At 44.1% G+C, this 14,458-nt stretch overlaps 1 protein-coding gene across 4 annotated transcripts in view; it reads right to left on the bottom strand.

Moving 5' to 3' along the window:
- LOC310772521 (pleckstrin homology domain-containing family A member 5-like) overlaps nucleotides 1-14,458 on the bottom strand; it is a gene marked incomplete at its 5' end in the record, with an annotated part of 483,802 nt that overhangs the window by 467,902 nt on the left and 1,442 nt on the right. The window lies entirely within an intron of this gene.

Raw genomic sequence — 14,458 nt, 5'->3', positions numbered from 1 at the left:
GATTGGTGCGCCTGTGTGGCGGCCGGTTTGAACGTGTATCTGAGGCCAGGGCCAGACTGAGGTGGATTGTGAATTTGTGGAACAATGCCGCCCCCGTCTGGTGGAGTCAGGCTAGTGTGTGCATGCATGCATGCTTAAAAACAATTGATAGCAGGCTATATAGCCTATAATCTCGATAATGCCATAGATTCTCTGCACCACCCATGCTTCTATGACCAGTCAATCAAAGGGAATGACCCAAAATGCTTCAGGGTTGAAAAATGCATGTCTCCACGCCGCGCAAGGCTGATACACGCTGCCTTGCGTGCTGAGTCTCAAGCAAGAGCCCACAAATTCCACAGAGGGCCTTGTTAAATGGAGCCCACAGAGGAATTCGCAGGGGGTTGTCTGAGACGACGAATGAGAAAAACAAAAGTCTTAAAAAATATATAATAAATTGGGGATATAATGCTCAAATCACTGACAAGTGCTTTCAGTTCTCAGATGAACGAAGGCTCATGTAATTAACAATAATAGCATATTCTTACCTTTTCTTCCATCAGTTTAAAGTTAAGCAAATATTCCCAGCTGAGCTTGTGAAGTTTAATTAGCCTATTGTCAGTTATGAAAGCGAGTTGGACCCCCGTGTGTCAATCAGCTGTAGTTTGCTTTTAATAACACTAGATTATCAGGCTGCTATGCGTCCATCAAATCTAGTTTGCTGGGACTCCGGCCTGGTATTGTGTTGTGCGTGTAAGGTGTTGGTAGGTGGCGCTATGCCCAATAGCACGGAATTCGGCACTGAACTCCGTTAGGTCCCCCTAAGTGCACTCCCCGAGTTTGAAGTCGATCCGACGAATAGTTCTCGAGATTAGGGCTGCAACAACTAATCGATTAAATCGATTAAAATCGATTATTAAATTCGTTGGCAACGAATTTGATTATCGATTCGATGCCTCGCGATTAGTTGGACCGCAGAGCCATCTGTTTTGTTGATAAAAACAACAGCTGACCGCAGCTGCTGCGGCGCAGTGCTGGCTACGTCACTCCCTGGCCCCACTGTCGCGGAGCCGACTACGTCACTCGCCTTGTACACGCGCAGTAAACGACAAACAAGTTGAAACATGGCCGAGAACGAGAAAGCAGCTCGACCCAAAACTTCACAAGTTTGGGAGCACTTCATATTAACTCGAACTAAAAAGTCTGTTACGTGCAAAATGTGCAAAGCCGATCTTGCATGGCATGGAAGCACAACGGCCCTGCGTGAACACCTTAAACGCAAACATGTTGGATCATTGGATGATGCCGGTGAAAGGAGCTCAGCAGCCGGGTAAGTTAACTTAGCGTTATACTACTACAAACTCGATATGCATGTAAACTAATGTTACATTATTAGACCCATGTGTATTGTTGTTTGAAGTGGAAATGTTCGTCTCACAGCAGATAGTTTGTTTTGTTTATCTAACGTTAACAGCCGATGCGCCCGCACCCAGGTCGACAACGTTAACGTTATAGCCGACCGGCTCGTTAACGTTACGTTAGCTTGCTAACGTTAGTGGTAGAGCAGACGTGGTATGTAAACTCAGATAGTTTGTTTCGTTTATCTAAAGTTAACAGCTGATGCGCCCGCACCCAGGCGACAAGCATGGTGTGTGAAGCCGACCGGCTAGTTAACGTTACGTTAGCTTGCTAACGTTAGTGGTAGAGCAGACTTGGTATGTAAACTAAGGCTAAAAGAGGGGTTGTTGTCCCTTGTTCATTGGTGTGTGTGTGTGTGTGTGTATGTGTGTGTGTGTGTGCATCTTAATGTAAGGAGTGAGCTAGGACAAATTGCATTTGAGGCTTCTGTTATATAAAGGCCTTCTTTACATAAGCAATTTTCAACTAAATCATCAATGAGTGAGTTTTATGTTAATAGTGCTGTTAGGCATACTCACTCATACCGTCTTTCTCATTTCAGAAAAAAACAACTCAACATGAGGGGCTTCGTTCTGGGGAATGCGGCATGTACACCAAGGCAAGCAGCCATCATGACAGACAGTGTCCTGAACATGCTGGTCACCGACATGAGGCCCATGTCAATGGTTGGAGATGCAGGCTTCATTGCCATGATTAACACCCTCCACCCTGGCTACACTCTTCCTTCAAGAACATTCTTCACAAAACTGATGGAGCAAAAAGATGATATATATCCGTTAAAGCACTTTATTTAAGAAGATATGAAGATATTTTTGCACTTACACCATACATTTGTATGTATTTTGTATTCGTTCATGCCCTGTCAAAGCTATTTGATGTAGCAAAGCCCGGTGAGTTTTTGTTTAACAAAAAAAAAGTTGTTTTTCAATAAACGGATGGAAACAATATCAGTGCATTTTTTAATCCGATTAATCGATTAATCGAACAAATAATCGTCAGATTAATCGATTATCAAAATAATCGTTAGTTGCAGCCCTACTCGAGATAAACCACTTTTTGTGTTTGCCAGTAGGTGGCTGTTACGCTGCTAGCTAACCTGGCTCGTACTACTTCCTAGATTACCCAGCTAAGGTTAGTCAGCCCGTAAACTGGTGTTTTCCCTACGTGTTTTACCGTGAAAGTGAGACCTATTCTTTCTATCCTAACAGACCAAATAACCAGCTATAATGCTCTATCATAACAGTGGCGCTATGCCGAATTGCACTACACTCCATTATGTCCCCTTAAGCGCACTCCTCAAGGTTGAAGTTGATCGGATAAACGGTTCTCGAAATAAACCGCTTTTTGTGTTTGCCAGTAGGTGGCGCTATGCCGAGTCTGTGTGTGGGTGGGGAGATGTCTGTGTGTGTGTGTGTCTGTGTGTGTGTGTGTGTGTGTGTGTGTGTGTCTGTGTGTGTGTGTGTGTGTGTGTGGGGGGGGGGGGGGGTGTGGTATATCGGTCGGCCGGCGTCATGAAAGTGACATCGGGCCTTTTATTTGTGACACAATTCATGACTGACAGACAGACAGACACCGCCCGCCTAGGCAATTTTATTATAGGATTATCGTCATCATTGACAATAACGTTAGATCCGCTTGGTTTCAGAAAATACTTTTTAAGGTTTGATTTATGTCTCATCTCTGCATGTCGGTATGCAGGAGCAGCCTGTCCACCTGTTGAGACTGAGAGCTGCTGACCAAGGCGCACATTCAATCAGAGTGCGTGCATCCTAATTTTTTTTTTTTTTTTTTTTTTGCCTTTATTTATACAGGGAAGGCTCTTGAGAGCAAGCTCTCATTTTCAAGAGCGCCCTGTTACAATGAACATATACAAGGGGTTACAGACAGACAAGATAAGAGCAATAAGAACAAATGATAATCAACTAAAACATGTGCATTCCTCGTGCAGTGTGCTCTCGAGGAGTACTCTAAATGAGTCCAGAGAGATCAATTTCTCCAGCTTTAGAGTGTCCTGGAGTATATTCCACTTGTTAGGGGCATAAAATGAAAAAGCAGTCTTTCTTTGTTCGGATCTCACTCGTGGAATACGCAGCCTGAGGTGAGATTGCGAGCGTGTACAATAACTGGTGTTGATGTGAGTAAGAAGTGAAGACAGATACAGTGGAAGCTGTCCAATCAAGGCTTTGTAAATAAATAAGAGACAGTGCTGTTCTCTTCTAGCTGTCAGAGAGGGCCAGCTCACCTTTTCATACAAAATACAATGATGAGTAAGAAAACAATCACCTGTTATGAAGCGCAGGGCGCTGTGATACACAGTGTCGAGCGACTTCAAAGCAGTTGATGAGGCATGCATGTACACAATATCTCCATAATCAAAAACAGACAATATTAGAGATTGAACAATCGATCTTCTAGTGCAGAATGAAAAACAAGATCTATTTCTATACAAGAAACCTATTTTCCTCCTTAGTTTCTTTACAAGGTGATCTATATGCACGGTAAAGGACAGTTTGGCATCTAGCCAGATGCCTAGATATTTATATGAATTAACACGTTCAATTGGGTCATTCTGCAAAGTAATTACACTTAAACTGTCGTTGACAAGAGGAGATCTCGAGAAAAGCATCCATTTAGTTTTATTTGAATTTAGGACCAATTTAAGGTCAAACAAGGACCGCTGTAGAGTATTGAATGCGGCTTGTAACCTCTCAACAGCCTGAGCAGGGGTGTCCCCGACACAATATAGGATTGTGTCATCCGCGTAGAAATGTACGCTACAATGCTCTATAGGAAAAAAAATATTGTTGATGTAAAGGGTGAACAGTATTGGTCCAGAAATGGATCCTTGGGGGACCCCCTTACCAATAGATAGGGAGCTGGATCTTATGTTGTCAACGACAATAGATTGTTTTCTATCGGAAAGATAGTTTGCGAACCACTTGAGTGAGTGGTCGTCCAGACCAATGGAGGCCGTTTTGTTCAACAGAATGTTATGGTCAACAGTATCAAACGCCTTTGACAGATCGACAAAGAGGGCCGCACAATGCTGGCGGGTGTCAAGGCAGTTTAGTATATTGTTTACAACTAGAGAGGTAGCAGTGACAGTGCTGTGTCTGGGCCTAAACCCGGATTGATGTGATTGGAGGATGTTGTATGTGTCTAGAAAGGCCCGTAGTTGTTCATTCGCTAGTGATTCGAGGACTTTAGCTAAACTACACAGCTTGGAAATTGGTCGGTAATTGTCTGGAATGCTCGGGTCGCCACCTTTAAACAGAGGTGTGATCTGAGCGGTCTTCCAGACGGAGGGAATTTCACCCGAGATAAACGTTAAATTAATGATATGAGCAATCGGGGGGGCGATCAATTGTGCACCGAGGTGCAAAAAGAAAGGGGCAATATCGTCCTCACCCTTTGATTTCTTTATGTTTAATTTTGATAGAGCCCTGTAGACTTCGTTTGTGTTTACCGGCCGGAATGAGAAGCGGTCTGCAAACGGGGAGGTGGTCAGAGGATCCTCTGCTGGTGGAGCCAGCGCTTGGACCGGCGGGACCGTGGTGTTAAAAGATCTGTCAAACAAATAACCAGCAGAGATAAAGTGACGGTTAAAGGCGTCACACATTTGCAGTTTTTCTGTAATTGTAAATGTAACAGTTGTTTTGTTCATCATAAGGTAGGCTATATAACATACACATCATACAAATATTCACTTCGGCTGGCTATTTAAAAGAAGTAGATGCGTGGAAATAAAATTTGAGTCTATTCTATTGCAATTCAAATTGTGCTGAGAGGGGATAATTTTCACTAGACTTTGTGATCGCCAGATTTTAAATTGTCCGACTTTGATTGATTTTACCGGTAAAAAACAACAAGAACAAAATGGTAATTACCGGCTAACCGAAACCCTGGTGTGTGTGTGTGTGTGTGTGTGTGTGTGTGTGTGTGTGTGTGTGTGTGTGTGCATGCATGAGGGCAGTATGGCTGACTGTCAATCTTACGGCGGGTTCACACACACGCCTAGAGCGACGCTTTAAGCAACGCATAAGCAACGCATAAAATTTAGGCGTCCTTGTTAACAGAAGAGAGCGTTCACACATACCGCTGCCATGCTGCGCTGAAGCCATGCTCGCGCTGCGCCTACGCTGCGCTGCATTTATCGTTTAGGCGTCTGTTCTATTTTTCAGCGTCTAGGCGCGCTGAACTGTCAAGCTGGCTGTTGTTTCTGACGGACTTGGGCCATATTTTCTACCGAGTTTGCCCAAAAGGGAGGGTGGAGCGCGAATTAACAAGTGCATAGTAGGAGAGCTGTCCTTCATGTGTTCCTCTATATTAACGTCTTTTCTGTCAGATGTATATATACCCCCCCTGTCTCAATGCATGTATCACTCATGGTGTTGACTCATAGTCACATGATTACCCGAGGGAAAATAACAATTACAGCCGGCCAGGAAATAGACAGACATCGTCACTTGCACATTACAATAAAAAAGAGGTTTATATTACTCACCCATCCTATAAATCAGATCTGAAAAGTGTAAAAAACCCGCTGCTCATGTGATCAGCGTAGCGCAGAGCTTCAGTGTGGCATCCTGTGTGAACGCAAATAGGCGCCTAGCGTGCATGAAGCGATGCCTATTTGCCTAGGCGTAGCTTAAAGCGTAGCTTTAAGCATCGCTCTAGGCGTATGTGTGAACCAAGGGTTATGCCTAACAAGGTAGGACAGACAGAGTCCAAGAACAAATATGGGATATGAAAGCAAAACAGGCAAACACATAGTCACACCAAGAGCTGCCCTACTGCATTCAGAAATCACAGTCACACCACTGAGATATACGTATGAATGGAGTGGTACTGGTACATGCCGCTCTGGCGGCATGTACCAGTATAGGTCACAAGGCCCGCCTCCCCCATGTTAGTGGATGGGAAAATTAACCAAACTAAACAATCAAAGTACACGTCAGATATTTTTTTTCAAAGGGTGGTTTGTATCATTTTAGATAGTTCTTATCACGCCTATTGCACACCTGTGCAAGTGAGTTTCAGTTTGTTTTTAAGTAGTTATTTGATTATATAAAAAGGGATGATTGACAGCTGTGGCAGCCAGTCTTAAGCAGTAACTGGCTGGTCACCTCATGCTGCATTGAGGTGCTCCTCGGATATATCGTATTTACCCATAGGACTAGTGGTTGATAGGACCAGACGCTGCTTGATCATGGATGTATTAAAAGAATGTGCTTGATGTGTGATCATGCCATGGGACCTCAATAAAGGACATGGTTTCGAGAAAGGTGCAGGAGGAAGTTGATTGTGGACTGAAGTGGTATGTTCAGAAGATATGTGTTTGATTACTCCCGCTAACGTTATCGGTTTCAACACTTGTGTGCCTGTTGAATGTAATGAACATGCGGCTAGCTTGAAGCTAGATTCATGTTCATTCAACATTCACCAGGCTTGCACAAGTGCTACTAGTCTCTCAAGGTCGGTAGTAACTACCGATAACGATAACGTTAGCTGGAATAACGAAATAGACATATTTTCAGAACTTACCAGGTTGTCTAACTGCTAGGGATGGGCGGGAGTACTCGGGTACTTGAGTACTCGTTCATAACGTCAGTAATGTTTCCGCTGTTTGGGTACTCGCCCTTTAAAAATGGTACGCACGCATCGTCATGTGGATCCGGCTATACAGGCAGCATGGCTGTGTTTCAGACAGGCATAACTGCACGGGCGTCAAGTCTGCCAGAATGTAAAAGTATGTCATCTGCTTTAGGGCTTTCAAAATAAAACCCTTATTGTAACATTGGCATTAATATTAATTTTGAGTAATGCTTTACAGACACAGTTTCACTCGTAATCTTAATATCACGAGTATTTTGATACAAGGTTTGCTGCTTTGTTCGTTGAAATACCTTTTTCTCATCCAACGTGCATCAATAAGCTATTTACTTTTGTTTAAGTAATATTATTTTGAAAGTTTTAACAGGAAGTTTCCCAGTTCATCACGAAAATTGACTGGTGGAGACGCGCTCCCGTTAACGACACGAGACAGATGCACGCTTCTCCACAACGCACCCCCCATAAAACTCGTTGAAAACGTGGCACTAGTTTACTGACTACACTGTTGTCGTCCCATAACGCCACAAGAAATGTGGAGAACGAATCACTTTATTGCTTCATGGCGATCACTATTTAGCTGCAGCTAACATGTCAGTTTTCACTTTTTGGCAGAACACCGGACCTTGTAATCCATGGATTTACGTTACTGTAACAGTGATCATAAAGCAGAATGGATTATACCGGACATGTAGGCCTATTGGAAATGAGCCTTCTTCGCTTGTTTCACAAGTCTGCTTGGGCGAAGCGCTAACCACCAATGCCATCCAACCACCGGAGATCTGAGGTAGGGACAACATCTGCAGCTAACGTCACCTAATTGTCCCTCTCCTCACAAAAAATGCTACAAGCAGTGCTTTTTCGATGCAAAAATGCAAACGTTATGTGTGAACAGCCCCACACACAGCAGATTACCCCTGCTCCGTCATTACCATAGTAATAGATATTCGAAATTAACTGCTTAACATAGCCAAACTTGGGTTAAGCGTGTGTTTTCACATGGACCCCCAAAGCCCCCCAACCCCCCCCCCCCCCCCACAGCAAGTACCCGATTACTTGTTCATAATAGAAGGAGAGTACTCGAGTATTTAAATTGGTTAAAGAACTAAAGTGCCATATTTACATAGCTAGAGAGCATTGACTGTATATAAATACACTGCGCACTGTCCGCAAAGCTAGCACCAGGAGCAGCTGTATAAAAAAAGTTCAGAGGGGCGGGGAACCTCACGCGGCGCAGAATCTGGTACAGTGGTTTTGACTTCAAAATGAATAGTGCGAGGAGGTGGAGTCACTCTCTCCATTCATATATCTCAGTGACTCACACCAACAGCTGCCCTACTGCATTCAGAAATCACAGCCACACCAAGAGCCTCCCTACTGCATTCAGAAATCACAGCCACACCAAGAGCTGCCCTACTGCATTCAGAAATCACAGCCACACCAAGAGCCTCCCTACTGCATTCAGAAATCACAGCCACACCAAGAGCTGCCCTACTGCATTCAGAAATCACAGCCACACCAAGAGCTGCCCTAGTGCATTCAGAAATCACAGTCACACCAACAGCTGCCCTACTGCATTCAGAAATCACAGTCACACCAACAGCTGCCCTAGTGCATTCAGAAATCACAGTCACACCAAGAGCTGCCTTACTGTATTCAGAAATCACAGTCACACCAAAAGCTGCCCTACTGCATTCAGAAATCACAGCCACACCAAGAGCCTCCCTACTGCATTCAGAAATCACAGCCACACCAAGAGCTGTCCTACTGCATTCAGAAATCACAGCCACACCAAGAGCCTCCCTACTGCATTCAGAAATCACAGCCACACCAAGAGCTGCCCTACTGCATTCAGAAATCACAGTCACACCAAAAGCTGCCCTATGCATTCAGAAATCACAGTCACACCAACAGCTGCCCTAGTGCATTCAGAAATCACAGTCACACCAAGAGCTGCCTTGCTGTATTCAGAAATCACAGTCACACCAAAAGCTGCCCTACTGCATTCAGAAATCACAGTCACACCAACAGCTGCCCTAGTGCATTCAGAAATCACAGTCACACCAAGAGCTGCCTTACTGCATTCAGAAATCACAGTCACACCAAGAGCCTCCCTATTGCATTCAGAAATCACAGTCACACCAAGAGCCTCCCTACTGCATTCAGAAATCACAGTCACACCAAGAGCTGCCCTACTGCATTCAGAAATCAGTCACAACAAACAGCTGCCCTACTGCATTCAGAAATCATTCCCCATCAGCAAACAATGAAAACCGCTAATCTCTCATCTCGTTACAATACAGACTCTGTCCTGGCGCACATTCTTTGGGTTGTCTAAGAGGAGGTGCCATCTTCGGTTGACATTCCTGGCATATCACGGACAAGTGTAGGACAGGGATTCCGTTAGCCGGCAATTTCCGGCTTTTAGCCCGTATTTGTTCCCGTGGGCCGGTAAATTAAGAGGTCGCCGGCTCAATTGGCTGGTTGGAAATATGCCAAATAAATAAATTCCTGATATAAACTAGCCTAATATTGTGTGATCTATTAAGTGATGTTGCCAATAGGCTACAACTTAAATATAGACTTGTATATATCGCCTATATATATTTTCGCCCCGCTGTTATGTGTGTTATGTGTTATGAGTGTTTGGTAAAAAAAGCAAAAATCTAACCGATGTCTCTTTAACTGTCCGTCCGCTCCACACACTGTGCAGCATCCCACGGCGGCAGGCGGCTGACAGCGCTTTGACGAGATCAAAATGGCAAAGCAGGCATAGATGGGCAAGTTCTTTTTTTAAAGTAATGATGGTACTTCAGCCAAGGAAAGAAAGATGACAGAAAAGCATCATCTCCTGCTACTCCTGAGAAGAAGAGGAAACACTGCGGCTGCCGGCCGGCCCGCCGCCACCAAAGGCAGAAAAAGACAAAAGATTTAACCCAGAATGGCAGGAGAAGTTCCCATGGGTTACACGTGAAAATGTGGACGGAAAACATAAAATGTTCTGCACCATCCGTGAAAAGGTGGGTATAAAAACGGCTTCAAAGGCTCTATCAATCTGAAAGCATCTGCAGGCACCACAGCTGCGAGACAGCAAAGTGCCATAAAACAGCACACGATAAAGCCACCAAGTCAAATAAAAAGAAAATATCGATAAAATACATTTCTTGGATGATTGCATGCCTTTGTTTTTGTGTGTTTTATTGCTGTTTAAATGTTATTTCTGAACGTAAAATTCAAAGCCAAACCGAATTAATTAATTAACGAGCGGTGAGGCTCGCCTAGGCCTTTGCACTGCAAGCACAGACCGTAGTGCATAGGTCATTATTTTTTAAATAAATGCCAACAAAAATGATTTTAAAACGAAATTTTCATTTGCTAAAAATATCTTATGTACAGTATGTAAAAAATGATTAAATCTATCTTTTTTGAATACCTACATTTTGACTGGGCCGGTAAATATTCTGTAAGGCCGGAATTTTGGAACGATACCGGCTGCATTGGCCGGCCAGAAAAAATCCTAGTGGAATCCTTGGTGTAGGAGTGCTTGGACCTCAGCATGACTTCAAAATGTTGGCAATCAAAGAAAAAAAGCCCTTCAAAGATATGTGAAAGACATTGCGGCAGCTTCAAACTTGGAACTGAATCTAAATGAGGAAACTTGCAACAAGACAAGTGAAAATGTGCACCGTCACCTCCATGTTTAATTTGTGATTGGAAGAAGTGCAGTGTGGACTGAAGACGCAGCCGTCACAGAGCAGAAGCTGGAGAGCTTTGCACGCTCTTATATGAGGATTGCATGAGTGTCTGTCGTTGACTCAGTCAGTGCGGTATTAAACTAACTGCTGACTAAGTGAGTTTACTCCCCACTGGGAGGTAATACAACGATGTTCAATATATGTTGGCAATTCCCAGTCAACTTGATGTAAAAAGCACTTAAAAATCTGGTTCATCACAACATGCTGTATAGAGCAGTGGTTCTCTAACTTTTTCATGTCAAGGACCATGGAACCCCCCCGTCTGATAAGATTTTGTCCCAGGGTCCCCCATCTGATACGGTTTTTGCTTTTAGAAGTTTTATTACAGAAAGTTATGAACCCATGACCAAAATAGTCATACATTCTGTCATTGTGATACTTATGGATGGAATTAGTGAAAATAAATGATTCCCCTTTTTGCTGGGACACCACTTTGAGAACCAGTGCTATCGAGCATCCAAGCACAGATTAAAAGGGGAAGCTTGCTAAATGATACTCTCACCTACCCGGTAACTCTCACCCACGGCTGGTGCCTGGGAGGGCACTGCTTGTCAATAGGCATTCAGAGAGCATCAGTGTCAAAGCTCTGGTTGGAAGCTATGGATGGATGTATGAAGCTATGGATGTATGAAGCTGCTATGGATGTATGAAGCTATGGATGTATGAAGCTATGGATGTATGAAGCTATGGATGTATGAAGCTGCTATGGATGTATGAAGCTATGGATGTATGAAGCTATGGATGTATGAAGCTATGGATGTATGAAGCTATGGATGTATGAAGCTGCTATGGATGTATGAAGCTATGGATGTATGGATGTATGGATGTATGGATGTATGGATGTATGGATGTATGGGCTGCAGAGGAGCCAAGCGGCCAATAAAGAGTCAATAGAGACACTGACCCCGCAGGAATTTGGGAGGAATTTCAAGGATTTGAAGAAAAGGGTGCTGATGCAGTGCTGTTTGCTGAGTGTATAAGACCAACTGTTCTGAGTCTGTTGGCTGAATATGAGACTAACTGTTCTCAGTCCAATCTGCTCATTGTGTTCAAGACCGCCAATGTGACAGCGCTGCTCTTTAGCCTGCGGGCTAATCTGTGTCAGGAAATAATATAAAAACAGCAGAGTGTGTGTGTGTGTGTGTGTGTGTGTGTGTGTGTGTGTGTGGCTGTGCACATGCGTGCGTGTGTTTGTGCATTTGCAGACGTACGTGTGTGAGCCTGTATTTACGTCTGCATGCGAACATGCCTGCCTGCATTCATACATAGCATTGAGCAGAGGTGCGGAGCTATTTATAGAGCAGCTATATTAGCTCTCCATATGTGTCAGCTGCTGCTCTCAAAATGGCCACAGACAGTATGAGCCAAAGCAGGAAAACTAGGTAGAAAAGTAGGTAGAAGGCAAAACAGACCAAACTGCTCGCTGCTCGTGTGTGCGCGTGCGTGTGTGTGTCTCGGCGCTCGCTGCAAGGCATTTTTGTCGTCAGACAGGTCCACAAAATATACATGGAGTTTGTAATAACCCTGGGGAGGCCACACACACACGCAGACACACACATGCAGACACACACATACACGCAGACACACGTACAGACACACACAGCACACCAACAAGTAGAGCCTGTTCAGCGCAGCACAGCGGGCTGAGTCACACTCGCTTGTCAAACTTGCGTCCCATTGACAGCAATGAGTTGTTCCAAAGCAAATCCCTCCATCTGTGTGTGTGTGTGTGTGTGTGTGTGTGTGTGTGTGTATGAGAGAGAGACACAGAGACAGAGCATGAGTGACAGAACAAGAGGAGAGTGCCTGAACGGTGAGAAAGAGGCACAAGTGTATACACACATTCACTTGGAGAGAGTGAGAGCAAGAGAGAGAGAATGTGTGTGTGTGTGTGTGTGTGTGTGTGTGTGTGTGTGTGTGTGTGTGTGTGTGTGTGTGTGTGTGTAATAGCTATCTTAGTGAGGACTAATTTGAGTTTTATACGTGGGAAGTGAGGACATTTTAGGAAAGTGAGGACATTTTAGCCGGTCCTCAGTTTCTCTCCTACCTTCAAAAGGCTGTTTGAAGGTTAAGACTTGGTTTTAAGGGGTAGAATTGGCTTTAGGTGAAGGGTTAGGCAGTTAGTTGTGATGTTAAGGTTAGGGTTACGGCAGGGATACTCAACTTTCTTTGCCCGGGGGCCACTTTTGTAAAATGATAGGAGGCCAGGGGACAGTTAATAAACATACATTAATATAATTTTTTCTGTAGCGGTGTCAGCCGGAGTTTAGTCTGACAATTTTGTGCACACCGGATAGTTAGTTAGGTTAAGTTAGTTAGTTTAAGTTGTTAGTTAAGTAAGGGATAATGTACGTATATTGAGGCGGTGATTACGGGGGAAATAATGACCGACAGGTGATGATTGAGCCCGACGCGCAGCGGAGGGCTTAATAATTCACCTGAAGGTCATTATTTCCCAGTAATCACCGCCTCAATATACATTATCCCGCTTAGAACACGGCCTACAACTAAATCATTCAATAATCTGACAAAAATAATTATTCAAATAGATTTTTTAATAGCGTTTTCAACGACAAAGCGGTTTCATTCGTAATTGGCACACAAGACACCACAGCTGCAACTGGTTGGCCTAATTAGTAGTGTTTGCTGACAAAAAGCTCTTATCAACTGATTAATCCAGGTGTGGCAGAGCAGCGGTCGGTTGTCGAGAAATAATGACGGTGAATCTTCTTGATTGACCAATCAGAATCGAGTATTCAAGAGAGCCGTGTTCTAAGTACATATCATTCCCTGGGTTGCCAGCAGACGATGATGTTTGATCATTTAGCGGGAGCTGTCAAATGTTATTTCACGTTAGTTTTCATTTTGAATTGGAAAATAGTGGGGGGGCCACCCTGCACCCTATCGCGGGCCACATCTGCCCCCCGGGCCGCAAGTTCAGTATCACTGGGTTAGGGTCTAGATAGGGAATGCATTATGTCCTGTCAATGCAAAGGCCCACGTTGTCATGAGGGAAGTGTAGCCATGTCCTTCACCCCCAGGACCAGATGCTCCCTCTTGGGTGTCGCCTATGCTTCCCCAAGTGCTTTACCAACCAGCGCAGAGCATCGTTCATCCCAGAAGCCATCCGCCTGGTAAACAAGACACTATTACTAGTAAAAGACTATGCTCCATCTGGAGTTTGGCACATGAACACTGAAACACCTACGTGCCCACATGCCATGTAAAGTAGTTCCCAATTTACTTATTTCCTTATTTGTTTCTCACTAGCTACTATGAGTATTATTACTTTTTTTAATGCACTTTTCACTGTCAGTCTAATATAGTTCCAATGAACTCTTTTAGTTTAGATTTGTTGTTTGTGTATGTCTGCCTACTGTGTTTTCTTTGTTTTTACTATGCCCAAAACCAAACCTTCTGGATTAATAAAGTTGTATTGAATTTAATGGTGGGAGGAAACTGGAGCAGCTGGAGGAAATCCACACGAACACGGGGACAGCATACAAACCCTACACGGAAAGGACGTGGGACGGACTGGGGTTCGACCCAGGACCTCCTTGCGATGAGGCAACACTGCTAACCACTGATCCACCATGCCGTCAATGAATGCCCTCAGTAAGATAGCTGTACAAACGTGTGTGAGAGAGAGAGAGAGAGAGAGAGAGATGGCAGAGAGGGAGAGAGAGGTGGGCGTT

The sequence above is a fragment of the Poromitra crassiceps genome, assembly GCF_964638095.1.
Source record: "Poromitra crassiceps genome assembly, chromosome: 2".
Taxonomy (NCBI): Eukaryota; Metazoa; Chordata; class Actinopteri; order Beryciformes; family Melamphaidae; genus Poromitra; species Poromitra crassiceps.
This window is presented reverse-complemented; position numbering and strand designations above follow the sequence as displayed.